We start from the raw sequence: 16606 nt of genomic DNA on the forward strand, positions 1-16606 counted from the left end.
GTAACCAAGACCCTACATTACAGCCTGCACTTGAATATTTTCTGGACTTCTGATTGCAGCCTAACAAAGTCCATTAAAGTAACCAAGACCCTACATTGCAGCCTGCACTTGAATATTTTCTACACTTCTGATCAGTAACAAAGTCCATTAAGTAACCAAGACCCTACATTGCAGCCTGCACTTGAATATTTTCTGGACTTCTGATCAGTAACAAAGTCCATTAAGTAACCAAGACCCTACATTGCAGCCTGCACTTGAATATTTTCTAGACTTCTGATCAGTAACAAAGTCCATTAAGTAACCAAGACCCTACATTGCAGCCTGCACTTGAATATTTTCTGGACTTCTGATCAGTAACAAAGTCCATTAAGTAACCAAGACCCTACATTGCAGCCTGCACACTTGAATATTTTCTGGACTTCTGATCAGTAACAAAGTCCATTAAGTAACCAAGACCCTACATTGCAGCCTGCACTTGAATATTTTCTGGACTTCTGATCAGTAACAAAGTCCATTAAGTAACCAAGACCCTACATTGCAGCCTGCACTTGAATATTTTCTGGACTTCTGATCAGTAACAAAAGTCCATTAAGTAACCAAGACCCTACATTGCAGCCTGCACTTGAATATTTTCTGGACTTCTGATCAGTAACAAAGTCCATTAAGTAACCAAGACCCTACATTGCAGCCTGCACTTGAATATTTTCTAGACTTCTGATCAGTAACAAAGTCCATTAAGTAACCAAGACCCTACATTGCAGCCTGCACTTGAATATTTTCTGGACTTCTGATCAGTAACAAAGTCCATTAACCAAGACCCTACATTGCAGCCTGCACTTGAATATTTTCTAGACTTCTGATCAGTAACAAAGTCCATTAAGTAACCAAGACCCTACATTACAGCCTGCACTTGAATATTTTCTGAATATTTTCTAAGACCCTTTGCAGCCTGCACTTGATCAGATAACAAAGTCCATTAAGTAACCAAGACCCTTTGCAGCCTGCACTTGAATATTTTCTGACTTCTGATCAGTAACAAAGTCCATTAAGTAACCAAGACCCTACATTGCAGCCTGCACTTGAATATTTTCTGACTTCTGATCAGTAACAAAGTCCATTAAGTAACCAAGACCCTACATTGCAGCCTGCACTTGAATATTTTCTGGACTTCTGATCAGTAACAAAGTCCATTAAGTAACTGATCAGCAAAGTCACTTGAGCCTGCATAACAAAGTCCATTAAGTAACCAAGACCCTACATTGCCTGCACTTGAATATTTTCTGGACTTCTGATCAGTAACAAAGTCCATTAAGTAACCAAGACCCTACATTTGCACTTGAATATTTTCTCTTCTGATCAGTAACAAAGTCCATTAAGTAACCAAGACCCTACATTGCAGCCTGCACTTGAATATTTTCTGGACTTCTGATCAGTAACAAAGTCCATTAAGTAACAAGACCCTACATTGCAGCCTGCACTTGAATATTTTCTGGACTTCTGAAGTAACAAAGTCCATTAAGTAACTACATTGCAGCCTGACTCATTTTCTGGACTTCTGATCAGTAACAAAGTCCATTAAGTAACCAAGACCCTACATTGCAGCCTGCACTTGAATATTTTCTAGACTTCTGATCAGTAACAAAGTCCATTAAGTAACCAAGACCCTACATTGATCAGCCTGCACTTGAATATTTTTTCTGATCAGTAACAAAGTCCATTAAGTAACCAAGACCCTACATTGCAGCCTGCACTTGAATATTTTCTTCTGGACTTCTGATCAGTAACAAAGTCCATTAAGTAACCAAGACCCTACATTGCAGCCTGCACTTGAATATTTTCTGGACTTCTGATCAGTAACAAAGTCCATTAAGTAACCAAGACCCTACATTACAGCCTGCACTTGAATATTTTCTGGACTTCTGATCCATTAAGTAACAAGACCCTACATTGTCCATTAATCAGTAACAAAGTCAAGACCCTACATTGCAGCCTGCACTTGAATATTTTCTAGACTTCTGATCAGTAACAAAGTCCATTAAGTAACCAAGACCCTACATTACAGCCTGCACTTGAATATTTTCTGGACTTCTGATCAGTAACAAAGTCCATTAAGTAACCAAGACCCTACATTGCAGCCTGAATATTTTTGAAACAAAGTATTTTCTTGCAGGACTTCTGATTTTCTGGACTTCTGATCAGTAACAAAGTCCATTAAGTAACCAAGACCCTACATTACAGCCTGCACTTGAATATTTTCTGGACTTCTGATCAGTAACAAAGTCCATTAAGTAACCAAGACCCTACATTGCAGCCTGCACTTGAATATTTTCTGGACTTCTGATCAGTAACAAAGTCCATTAAGTAACCAAGACCCTACATTGCAGCCTGCACTTGAATATTTTCTGGACTTCTGATCAGTAACAAAGTCCATTAAGTAACCAAGACCCTACATTGCAGCCTGCACTTGAATATTTTCTGGACTTCTGATCAGTAACAAAGTCCATTAAGTAACCAAGACCCTACATTGCAGCCTGCACTTGAATATTTTCTGGACTTCTGATCAGTAACAAAGTCCATTAAGTAACCAAGACCCTACATTGCAGCCTGCACTTGAATATTTTCTACTTCCATGACTTCTGATCAGTAACAAAGTCCATTAAGTAACCAAGACCCTACATTGCAGCCTGCACTTGAATATTTTCTGGACTTCTGATCAGTAACAAAGTCCATTAAGTAACCAAGACCCTACATGCAGCAGCCTGCACTTGAATAACAAAGTTTTCTGGCCTGCACTTCTGATCAGTAACAAAGTCCATTAAGTAACCAAGACCACATTACAGCCTGCACCTACACTTCTGATCAGTAACAAAGTCCATTATGTTGCAGCCTGCACTTGAATATTTTCTGGACTTCTGATCAGTAACAAAGTCCATTAAGTAACCAAGACCCTACATTGCAGCCTGCACTTGAATATTTTCTAGACTTCTGATCAGTAACAAAGTCCATTAAGTAACCAAGACCCTACATTGCAGCCTGCACTTGAATATTTTCTGGACTTCTGATCAGTAACAAAGTCCATTAAGTAACAAGACCCTACATTGCAGCCTGCACTTGAATATTTTCTGACTTCTGATCAGTTCCATTAAGATCAGCCTAACAAAGTCCATTAAGTAACAATTGCAGCCTGCACTTGAATATTTTCTGGATTTCTGATCAGTAACAAAGTCCATGCAAAAAGACCCTACATTGCAGCCTGCAATATTTTCTGGACTTCTGATCAGTAACAAAGTCCATTAAGTAACCAAGACCCTACATTGCAGCCTGCACTTGAATATTTTCTAGACTTCTGATCAGTAACAAAGTCCATTAAGTAACCAAGACCCTACATTCCATTAAGCAACCAAGACCACATTGCAGCCACTTGAATATTTTCTACTCTTCTGATCAGTGCACCCTTGAATATTTTCTGGACTTCTGATCAGTAACAAAGTCCATTAAGTAACCAAGACCCTACATTACAGCCTGCACTTGAATATTTTCTGGACTTCTGATCAGTAACAAAGTCCATTAAGTAACCAAGACCTACATTGCAGCCTGCACTTGAATATTTTCTGGACTTCTGATCAGTAACAAAGTCCATTAAGTAACCAAGACCCTACATTGCAGCCTGCACTTGAATATTTTCTGGACACTTCTGATCAGTAACAAAGTCCATTAAGTAACCAAGACCTACATTGCAGCCTGCACTTGAATATTTTCTACACTTCTGATCAGTAACAAAGTCCATTAAGTAACCAAGACCCTACATTGCAGCCTGCACTTGAATATTTTCTGACTTCTGATCAGTAACAAAGTCCATTAAGTAACCAAGACCCTACATTGCAGCCTGCACTCTGAATATTTTCTGGACTTCTGATCAGTAACAAAGTCCATTAAGTAACCAAGACCCTACATTGCAGACTGCACTTGAATATTTTCTGGACTTCTGATCAGTAACAAAGTCCATTAAGTAACCAAGACCCTACATTGCAGCCTGCACTTGAATATTTTCTGGACTTCTGATCAGTAACAAAGTCCATTAAGTAACCAAGACCCACATTACAGCCTGCAAATATTTTCTGGACTTCTGATCAGTAACAAAGTCCATTAAGTAACCAAGACCCCTACATTGCAGCCTGCACTTGAATATTTTCTGGACTTCTGATTGCAGCCTAACAAAGTCCCATTAAGTAACCAAGACCCTACATTGCAGCCTGCACTGAATATTTTCTGGACTTCTGATCAGTAACAAAGTCCATTAAGTAACTAAGACCACTTAATTGCAGCCTGCACTTGAATATTTTCTGGACTTCTGATCAGTAACAAAGTCCATTAAGTAACTGACCCTACATTGCAGCCTGCAAATATTTTCTGACTTCTGATCAGTATAAAAGTCCATTAAGTAACCAAGACCCTACATTGCAGCCTGCACTTGAATATTTTCACTTCTGATCAGTAACAAAGTCCATTAAGTAACCAAGACCCTACATTGCAGCCTGCACTTGAATATTTTCTGGACTTCTGATCAGTAACAAAGTCCATTAAGTAACCAAGACCCTACATTGCAGCCTGCACTTGAATATTTTCTGGACTTCTGATCAGTAACAAAGTCCATTAAGTAACCAAGACCCTACATTGCAGCCTGCACTTGAATATTTTCTGGACTTCTGATCAGTAACAAAGTCCATTAAGTAACCAAGACCCTACATTGCAGCCTGCACTTGAATATTTTCTACACTTCTGATCAGTAACAAAGTCCATTAAGTAACCAAGACCCTACATTGCAGCCTGCACTTATTTTCTGGACTTCTGATCATAACAAAGTCCATTAAGTAACTGCCTGCACTTGAATATTTTGACTTCTGATCAGTAACAAAGTCCATTAAGTAACCAAGACCCTACATTGCAGCCTGCAGACTTCTGATCAGTAACAAAGTCCATTATAACCAAGACAGCCTGCACTTGAATATTTTCTGGACTTCTGATCAGTAACAAAGTCCATTAAGTAACCAAGACCCTACATTGCAGACTGCACTTGAATATTTTCTGGACTTCTGATCAGTAACAAAGTCCATTAAGTAACCAAGACCCTACATTGCAGCCTGCACTTGAATATTTTCTACTTTCTGATCAGTAACAAGTAAGTCCATTAAGTAACCAAGACCCTTAAGTAACCAAGACCCTACATTGCAGCCTGCACTTGAATATTTTCTAGACTTCTGATCAGTAACAAAGTCCATTAAGTAACCAAGACCCTACATTGCAGCCTGCACTTGAATATTTTCTACACTTCTGATCAGTAACAAAGTCCATTAAGTAACCAAGACCCTACATTGCAGCCTGCACTTGAATATTTTCTGGACTTCTGATCAGTAACAAAGTCCATTAAGTAACCTAATTACAGCCTGCGCAGACCTGACATTGCAGCCTGCAGCCTGCACTTGAATATTTTCTGGACTTCTGATCAGTAACAAAGTCCATTAAGTAACCAAGACCCTACATTGCAGCCTGCACTTGAATATTTTCTGGACTTCTGATCAGTAACAAAGTCCATTAAGTAACCAAGACCCTACATTGCAGCCTGCACTTGAATATTTTCTGGACTTCTGATCAGTAACAAAGTCCATTAAGTAACCAAGACCCTACATTGCAGCCTGCACTTGAATATTTTCTAGACTTCTGATCAGTAACAAAGTCCATTAAGTAACCAAGACCCTACATTGCAGCCTGCACTTGAATATTTTCTGGACTTCTGATCAGTAACAAAGTCCATTAAGTAACCAAGACCCTACATTGCAGCCTGCACTTGAATATTTTCTACACTTCTGATCAGTAACAAAGTCCATTAAGTAACCAAGACCCTACATTGCAGCCTGCACTTGAATATTTTCTACTTTCTGATCAGTAACAAAGTCCATTAAGTAACCAAGACCCTACATTGCAGCCTGCACTTGAATATTTTCTGGTAACTCCATTAAGTAAATTAAGACTGCCTGCACAATATTTTTCACTAACAAAGTCCATTAAGTAACCAAGACCCTACATTGCAGCCTGCACTTGAATATTTTCTACACTTCTGATCAGTAACAAAGTCCATTAAGTAACCAAGACCCTACATTGCAGCCTGCACTTGAATATTTTCTGGACTTCTGATCAGTAACAAAGTCCATTAAGTAACCAAGACCCTACATTGCAGCCTGCACTTGAATATTTTCTAGACTTCTGATCAGTAACAAAGTCCATTAAGTAACCAAGACCCTACATTGCAGCCTGCACTTGAATATTTTCTGGACTTCTGATCAGTAACAAAGTCCATTAAGTAACCAAGACCCTACATTGCAGCCTGCACTTGAATATTTTCTAGACTTCTGATCAGTAACAAAGTCCATTAAGTAACCAAGACCCTACATTGCAGCCTGCACTTGAATATTTTCTGGATTTCTGATCAGTAACAAAGTCCATTAAGTAACCAAGACCCTACATTGCAGCCTGCACTTGAATATTTTCTACACTTCTGATCAGTAACAAAGTCCATTATGTAACCAAGACCCTACATTGCAGCCTGCACTTGAATATTTTCTACTCTTCTGATCAGTAACAAAGTCCATTAAGTAACCAAGACCCTACATTACAGCCTGCACTTGAATATTTTCTAGACTTCTGATCAGTAACAAAGTCCATTAAGTAACCAAGACCCTACATTGCAGCCTGCACTTGAATATTTTCTGGACTTCTGATCAGTAACAAAGTCCATTAAGTAACCAAGACCCTACATCACAGTCTGCACTTGAATATTTTCTACACTTCTGATCAGTAACAAAGTCAATTAACTAACCAAGACCCTACATTGCAGCCTGCACTTGAATATTTTCTGGACTTCTGATCAGTAACAAAGTCCATTAATGTAACCAAGACCCTACATTGCAGCCTTTCAGTAACAAAGTCCATTAAGTAACTAGACCCTACATTGCAGCCTGCACTTGAATATTTTCTACACTTCTGATCAGTAACAAAGTCCATTAAGTAACCAAGACCCTACATTGCAGCCTGCACTTGAATATTTTCTGGACTTCTGATCAGTAACAAAGTCCATTAAGTAACCAAGACCCTACATTGCAGCCTGCACTTGAATATTTTCTACACTTCTGATCAGTAACAAAGTAACAAAGTCCAAAGAGTAACCAAGACCCTACATTGCAGCCTGCACTTGAATATTTTCTACACTTCTGATCAGTAACAAAGTCCATTAAGTAACCAAGACCCTACATAAGTACAAGACCCTACATTGCAGCCTGCACTTGAATATTTTCTACACTTCTGATCAGTAACAAAGTCCATTAAGTAACAAGACCCTACATTTACAGCCTGCACTTGAATATTTTCTGGACTTCTGATCAGTAACAAAGTCCATTAAGTAACCAAGACCCTACATTGCAGCCTGCACTTGAATATTTTCTACACTTCTGATCAGTAACAAAGTCCATTAAGTAACCAAGACCCTACATTGCAGCCTGCACTTGAATATTTTCTACACTTCTGATCAGTAACAAAGTCCATTAAGTAACCAAGACCCTACATTGCAGCCTGCACTTGAATATTTTCTACACTTCTGATCAGTAACAAAGTCCATTAAGTAACCAAGACCCTACATTGCAGCCTGCACTAGAATATTTTCTAGACTTCTGATCAGTAACGAAGTCCATTAAGTAACCAAGACCCTACATTACAGACTGCACTTGAATATTTTCTTGACTTCTGATCAGTAACAAAGTCCATTAAGTAACCAAGACCCTACATCACAGTCTGCACTTGAATATTTTCTGGACTTCTGATCAGTAACAAAGTCCATTAAGTAACCAAGACCCTACATCACAGTCTGCACTTGAATATTTTCTGGACTTCTGATCAGTAACAAAGTCAATTAACTAACCAAGACCCTACATTGCAGCCTGCACTTGAATATTTTCTAGACTTCTGATCAGTAACAAAGTCAATTAAGTAACCAAGACCCTACATTGCAGCCTGCACTTGAATATTTTCTGGACTTCTGATCAGTAACAAAGTCCATTAAGTAACCAAGACCCTACATTACAGCCTGCACTTGAATATTTTCTAGACTTGATCAGTAACAAAGTCCATTAAGTAACCAAAACCCTACATTACAGCCTGCACTTGAATATTTTCTAGATATCTCAACAGTAACAAAGACTGTCAGTAATAAAGACCCAGTATCACAGCCTGCACTTCAATATTTTCTAGATAGTTACAGTTAACACCAATTCCAAACAGTTCCTAACCCAGACAAACCTGTAATTTACATTAACAGTAACATTAAATTTAGGAGATTTATCTAAAAGTGTAACACGTCCAAAATGGTAATATAGCAAAAAATAATCGGAACAATGCTGATGATAAGTACAGAAGTCTAATAAGTTGTGATGTCACTGTAATACAGTGGTAACCTAACCAAAAGGACCTACATATCAGCCAACACTGCACCTCAAAGAAAAAGGAAGAAACGCATGATAAAACAAATGAAGGATAAATTAACAAAGTGCAAAGGCAAAATTAACAATGAAGAAACGCATGAAAGGAAACAAATGAATGCACATCACAATACTGGAAAGGACATCAAAATAGCATAACCAACTCTAAAGAAAAGACGGAATGATGCCTTGAATTCTGTGCCAGCATACACTGTGGAACTGTTTCCTTTTTCAAGGCCTCGTAAGATAGTGCAACTGGGAAACGTCTAAACAAAGGATCATTTCCTAATTAACGGGCTCGTAAGAACAAGGACTATAAAGTAAAAGGAGATGAAACATGAAAGACTAGAACATCAGCAAGAGAAAATGAAAGAGGTTGTTGCAAGTGGGACCAACAAAGAGAAGGAAAAGAGTGGGTGACTGAACAGAACCCTAAAGAACACCGCGTGATTTGGTAAATGAGAACCAACAGTGACAGATTAATGATGGAAAGTAGGGGGAAGCCATTAACTTCTGGCCTGGCTTATTGTCTCAAGGGCCTGATGAGTACTTTGCATGACAAACGAAACACAATATCAAAAACAGAAGTCAAAAACATGTAATGCAGTACCTTGCTATGAAAGATATATAATGAAAAGGAAGACATTTACACAATGGAAAGTTTTCTATGTTAATCAATGTTACAGAATATAACTGAAGTTTGAAAAGGAACAGAAAAGAAATGGAACTAGAATGGAACATATAAGACCGAGGCCAAAGGCCAAGTGCTGAGACTATCAGGTCATTCAGTGCTGAAAGGGAAATTAATAAGGAGAGAGAGGTTTGAAAGGTGTAACAGGAGCAAAACCTTTTGCAGTTGAAGCCCATGAAACAACTGTTAGGGGAGGGTTGAGGAAAGTAAGATGGAAGAGAGATAATATGAATGGAGGTATAGTAAAACTGAATGGAAGGGGTTGCAACAGCTAGAGGTCATGGAAAGGATGCTGCAAAGAACCTTAAGTAATGCCTACAACAACACACTCATTCTCGACAATTTCACCTGGGTCAAGTCAAGGAGGTGTCTGATCATACAAAATTTTTCTGATAGAAGGAATTGTCTGTCTGGCATCTAAAGTAAACTCAAAAGAGGGACCTATTTTTGGGAGGTACTCAAATCTAAATTGAGCAACTAACCTCACTTGTGTTGAGACAGAAAACATTTACGGATATACAATCCTTCAAGGGCATTAATAAAAAGACCTCTCGTACGAGAGTTTGTAAGAGTATGAAACAGTCAGGCGAAATGAGGACTCACTCTAGTCCGGCAATGTCTCAGCTGTCGCTAACAACTTTACTGTCAGATACATGAAGTGTCTCCCTATGTAAAATTTACAGTCCTTATTTTTCACCTTTACCATTCCAACAGGCAAGGAGGGAATTCTTACCATTATTTCTACCATCTGCTCAAGTCAAAGATTCACGTTAACAATATTAGGTGAAAAAACATTATGCACATTCTATGTCACTGTTGCACGTGCAGATAATTACAAAGCATCAGCTTACTTAGCAATATTACAGAATAAACATAAATTATTAATATTCATCCATTAAATAAAAATTATGGCAAAACTGTACACGCTACATAAATCCTATATATGAAATGAAACACGACTTATTATTACATGAAAAGAAAATATACTCATCAATATGAGGCAAAAACATAATACAGTTAATATATTAACATATTTCTCGGTCTCTACAAGAACTGATATTCTCAAACTACAGTTTTAATGAAAGCAGAAAATTTGACACCGCTCCTGGTCAAAATGGCCACCCTTTAAAGAAAAGGGGGGTTCTTATGTTCCTTTGATACGGAAATGTTCCTTTCCTTTCTATGAGTGGTTGCTTCCTGTTTGTGCAGACGCTGGTTTCTTTTTCTCAGATCTATCTGGAAAGCAAAGAACATGCTTCAGTGTACAATGCAATGTATGTCTGTCGTCTCAACAGTGCAATTTTCTTTTTCAAAATTAACTATGAAAATAAATTCAAGGTACATACTGTCAAACTTCTGTCTACAAAGAGATCAACCGATATATGACTACATGAATAACGCTTAAAAATTTGCAAGCTGACATGACCTTGTGAGAAAAAGACAAAGGATATATAGAGAGAAATAACAATACAAGAAAACACTACGAAAGTATTGGAAAAGGTTCTGAGGCAGCTGAGAAAAGGTTCAAATTGCACTATGAGTCTGGTGTGTACCGAAGTAAGAAATGAAAACACCACTTGTTTGAATAAAACAGAACAGAATACATCATGTAGGCCAAAGGGCAAGCACTGGGACCTATGAGGGCATCCAGCACTGAAACGGAAATTGACTGTAAAAATGTTTGAAAGGTGTAACAGGAGGAAAACCTCAAAGCAGTTGCACCATGAATCAATTGTTAGGAGAGGGTGGAAAGTAAGACAGAGGAAAGAGAATATGAACGAAGGAACAGTAAAAGGAATGAAAGGGGTCGTAGCCAGAGGCTGAAGGGATGCTGAAAAGAACCTTAAGTAAGGACTACAGTGCACTGCGTGGGATGCACTGACAGCACTATCCTCCTACGGGAACCATGTGTTTGGGATCTTGGGAAGGATTCTGTGTCCTCTGTGGAGTACAAGGATATCTTAAAGGAAGGACACGGCTAAATTCCTAGACCAGAGGGGAAACACTAACAACTACAGCTATATTGGTGAAATCATAATGGCCACAGCTTCGAAAGGTTAGTCTGCACCCTCATTTAATACCATAGTTGATTCACACTTAAATTTTCCACTTACAAAAGGTACAGTTACACGCAAGTCCTTACTTACTCAAAAATTATAAAAATGAAGACATCCACAGTTGTTTGTCAGTCCATTTAAATGTCTATCCTTTACAAGGGACTGGCCAGAAGGTTCTCCCTTATACGAAGCAAAAAATTGCATCTGGAAAAGGAGAAGGAAGTTGACAGTCATGCTAAATGAGAAAACAGGCAGTGACGACACAAAAAATTCCACTCAATCAGTTATGAAAGGTCTGGGCAGCTACTACCAATACTACAGAACATTGAAAGGTATGATATACAATGACCATGCATCTTTTGATAAATGGAAACTTATTTATTGATAACGAAAACGATACGGAAAAAGGGTATAAAATAATTATTTAATAACTTAACTTACTGGAAACGTTGCAAATGATATAAATAAAACTTATACTTATCAGAAATCACTAGATAGGCCCATAGTCATGTAAGAAGGTCCAGGAAAAATTGATGTAAAGGTGTTGAATTATGAAGTAACAACAAAGATAAAAAAAAAATTAAAAAATAGTTTGAATTGTAAAACTGGATAACAGACGAGTTGACAGTTCACTGAACACCACTGGCTTGTAAAATCCAGGCACAGTTACTGAAGTTTTCATCTAATCTTTGCAAATTAGGAATAAATTGGAATATAAAATTTAGGCGAAAGGCCGAGTGCTGAGACCTACAAGGTCATTCAGCGCTGAAAGGGAAATTGAGAGTAACAAGGTTTTAAAAGGTGTAACAGGAGGAAAACCTCATTGTTGCACAATGAAACAGTTGCTAAGGGAGGGTGGAAAGTAAGATGGAAGATAAATAATATGAATGGAGTTACATTACAAGGACTGACATAGGTTGCAGCTAGGGGCTGAAAGAACGCTGCAAAGAACCTGAAGTAATGGGCAATAACCCCTAAAGGGTTAGCAGACAGGGGAGACTAACAATGGGATACAATAGAGCTCTGAAGACAGTAGCTTAAATAGCAAATACACCAACGGCATGACAACGATAAAAATCTGATCCACTGCGCAACAGCAATGAAAACAAATAAAATCTCGGAACGACAAGATCAGATCAAATCAAAGAATAGCAGATGCCATCCTATACAAGACCTCTTTGGTTATCAAATAAAGAAAAGGAAAACAATGTTCCCTGACATGTATGTATCTTACAAAACTCTGGACAAAAGCAGGAAACTCCGCCCTCAAATTCATTCAAACTATTAATATGATGCATAAGGCAGCATGTCATAATACACAGAGTTTTTTTTTAAACCTGGGATAGCTTACGACAAAGTACAAATCTATTGTAACTTGTAGAAAGTTATATACAAAGGTATATTACTGTATCTGGTCAATTTAACAAGCCAGACACAATAATGTTAGTTGCAATAAAATGTTAAAGCAAAGGAAGTGAGCTAGGAGGTGATACAAGAGAGTAAATCTTTATGCTTTCTTGTTCACACTGGAGGAAGGGGAAAAAGAATTAGTGTCAGAGTACCAAGAAATTGGAGACAGAGTATACAATTTAGGCCAAAGGACAAGCACTGGGATCTGTGAGGTCACTCAGCACTGTAAGGGAAAATGAGAGTAAAAAGATTTTAACGGTGTAACAGGAAGAAAACCTCGTAGTTGTACTGTGGATAAATTGTTAGAAGAGGGTGGAAAGTAAGATGGAAGAAAGAGAATATGAACAGGAAGTATAGTAAAAGGAATGGAAGAGGTTTCAGCTAGGGGCTGAAGGGACGCTACAAAGAACCTTTAGTAATGCCTACAGTGCAACCCATGAGGTGCACTGACGGCACTACCCCCTACGGGGAGATGTATAGGTGGTATACTGAAACAATGATGGGCAGTCAACTTATCAGGCTGAGTGAACATACAGCCTAAAGGGGGATGCACAGGCAAAGAAAGAAAGCTTTCGCTAAGATTCTCGTCATCAAATGCACTTGACAGTCATCAGTCCTATTTTGCCTCTCATAAGGTTGTCCAAAGTGATTGTTTTCATTAACGAGGAGGGAAAATTGAATGTAAATACAGCCTAAGAAGTTAAACAGTTAAAAGAGAAAGCTGCTAGGCCTAGGAAGGGATCCTGCAAAACATCATTGGTACTGCTCAAGTTAAGCCGTGCAAGAAACACCACTGGGGATTCCCAGCTGTGGGGAGAACCAGAAGCAATTATGTGGATTAAACCCCTTATCTCATTCTTTAAATCTTCACCTGAACACCCTTCTTGACAATGTCCCAAGTGAGTTACAAAGGGAAATCAGCCTGAGAGAGAGAGAGAGAGAGAGAGAGAGAGAGAGAGAGAGAGAGAGAGTGTTAAATGAATAAATATGTGAGTACAGAAAACCAAATCGATACACCTGAAATTCAGGAGTAGTAAGCAGCAAAGAGCACAACTGAATTTGCTTCTCACTGAAATATTTGGAGATCAGAAGATTCCACAACTGCACTCGGTAAACTATTCCACATTTTAGTTGTAGCTAAGACAAAACTCCCAGCGAACTAAGTATGTAGTATTAAACCTGATGCTAGAAAATGACCGTTTGTAGCAGCAGCCTACCGAACGTTGTGTTATAAAATGCCCTAACAAGAACACACAGCTAATTCATGTAACTCTCATAGGGGCTGGCCAGCAGTTAAGCCTAGTGGAAGGACTCAGCATTGGTGCTAACCTAAATGGAAAGTGGCTAGCTGAGCTGGTGAATCTGAAGAGGGAAAATGTGATGAAAAAACTATTCGTAAAATCCAGGCAAACTACAGAAAAAATCCACACTAAAGTAATGTGTGACAGTAGCACACAAAGTCTGCATCACACAACAAAATGGATGGATTGCATACACAGCCATGCAAAAGAAGAATAAAAGTAAGAGGGGGGCTAAAGAATAAAGATATAACTGTCAAGAGAATAAGGAACAACGCTATCAAAGAGCCATGATAACTAGGTGATAAGATAACCAATAATTATTACTATTACAACTCTTATTTTGTTGGACACAAGGGTTTGCTGTTGAAAAAGGTTGTTCCGTACAGCTTCCCTCTAACTTTGGAATAAGTATAAATCACTCGTTTGAAAGAACATCAGCCCCAGTGCTCTACTTAGGTCCCTTGAAGTCAAGATGCCTTCAACCAGAATCTTTTATTCCTTACACTTCAGAGCTATGGAACAAACTTCCTCCAAGCTTTGCCATGGATACTGGTTGATACTGCAAAGTTTACGATAAAATGCTACTATGAAGAGGCAGGTGCTGTTATCCTCTTTTGCAACTGAATACCAGCACTGATAAGCAAAAGTTGAGAGACTTCCACAACACAACTGTCTTTGGAGAATCCAGCGTATGTATTTATCAGCCATTACCTTGATACTTGAGGTTAATACACGATGTACAGACACCACCCTACTTACAAACATTCAGAGATACAAACAAATGAGATCGCAGATTAAAACTGCGTTCAGAGCGCTCCCCTTTGCCACCCATAAGTTCAAATTTTGTATGCCTAGTCTATAAAATGCAGTAAATGCAGTATCATATGTACAGTGAATTCTTTTTTGGGATGAATAAACGTACAGTAGTGTATTGACTTTATATCATACTGTACTTAAATAGGTGTGAAGACTACAATAACCAACTTACAAATAATTAAAAATTATGAACATACAAACGGCTGTTCGGAACGTAACTCGTTTGTAAGTAGGGTGGTGTCTGTACAAATCTTCAATACAGTATAAAACCATAAATGGAACTTACTGCTCATGCATCTGCAAGTTTCTCACGTTCCCAGAGTCCCTGGCTTCTTCACGTCCTCGCAAGGGGGGACTTCCACAGGACTTCAAGGGTGGACTTAAAACAGGGCTTCTTCCAAGGAAGTTCCTGCACGAACAATATTCAAAATTACTACAAACATACAACGCATGGACTTAGAACTACAATAATTTTGTATTTATCCCATAAATTTGCAAAGCACAATGGTCAGTGATGAAAGAAAAAATGGAAGAACAAATGTCAAACAGATAAAAATAAGAGAAAATGGAAAGAACAAATGACAAACAGATGAAAATACAGCATTCATTTATTTGAACACTGGGACATCTCCCTCAATTGCCACATTCATACTTAAACTGCTGCATCTTGGATAGAATGGAAGGGAATATATAAAATTGAAGCCAAAGGCCAAGCAAGCACTGAGACTTATGATGAGGCCATTATGAGGTCACTATGAGGTCACTATGAGGTCATTCAGGGCTGAAAAGGAGATTAAGAGGAACAGAATGTTTTGAACGGCATAACAGGAGGAGGAAAACCTTTTGCAGTTGAAGCACTATGCAACAATTGTCAGGAAAGTAAGATGAAAGAAAGAGAATATGAATGGAGGTGCAGTAAAAGGAATGCAAGTGGTTATAGCAGCTTGGGGCCATGGAAGGGACGCGGCAAAGATAAGTAATGCCTACAGTGCATAGGGGCATAGCCTTTACAGTCCTGTGCACTGTAGGAGCATATTGGAGCTATGTCACTCAGTCTTTGGTTCATTAAATATCCCCCCAAAATTGACAAACTACAGCTGTAGGATTCTGATGCTATAAGCCAGTAATGTTCACAGTTAAGAAGGTTGGCAAAATTTGTTCCAATTCATTTAAAATAAATTGAAGTTGACAAGATTGGTTCCAGTTCATTTACAATATATATAGAAGAAAATATATTGAAGGTAGTTGACAAGATTGGTTCCAATGCATTTAAAGTGTGTTGAAGGAAGTTGACAAGATTGGTTTCAGTTCATTTACAAAATATCTAAGGAAGTTGAAAAGCTTTGTTTCAATTCACTTAAAAAATACAGAGGTTAAAAGGATTTGTGTGCAGGTAAGATTACCGTAAAACTATTATTTTGCACATCTAGATATCCATAATATTGTATAAAAATAAATTGTGCATGGCTTCAAAGGAAAGTGACAGGAAGAAAAAATTCTACTGATACTCACTCTCTCTGTAATGGTCGTAGATTCTGGTATTTTTTAAAAATTTTCTTCTGATGTGTGTGTAGACGAGTTGACTTTGGCAGGCAGACACTGGCAATAGCGAGTACCCCTATACGCCTATAAACTCTCATAGTCAAGGGAAGTTGCAAAGCTGAAATGGAAGAGAAAAACTTTGTCATTTTCAAAACTAAAAATAACGTAAACTGGATTAACCGTCAATATAAACAAGGGAGAATATAAAGATTTTGGCTCACCTCTTAATCTACAATTTTTCCTTATCAAGCAAATTTGTATAAA

General features: G+C 38.2%; 1 long non-coding RNA gene across 1 annotated transcript; it reads right to left on the bottom strand.

Annotated features, from left to right (window-relative positions):
* Positions 1-9519: 9519 nt before the first annotated feature.
* On the bottom strand, positions 9520-15209 carry LOC136828637 (uncharacterized). The gene is made up of 3 exons (XR_010850159.1): positions 15087-15209; positions 11364-11477; positions 9520-10452 (listed from the first exon to the last, which is right to left on the bottom strand). It is a non-coding gene; the product is annotated as an uncharacterized lncRNA (long non-coding RNA).
* Positions 15210-16606: the final 1397 nt, after the last annotated feature.

Source organism: Macrobrachium rosenbergii, chromosome 43 (genome assembly GCF_040412425.1).
Source record: "Macrobrachium rosenbergii isolate ZJJX-2024 chromosome 43, ASM4041242v1, whole genome shotgun sequence".
In the NCBI taxonomy this organism is placed as follows: domain Eukaryota; kingdom Metazoa; phylum Arthropoda; class Malacostraca; order Decapoda; family Palaemonidae; genus Macrobrachium; species Macrobrachium rosenbergii.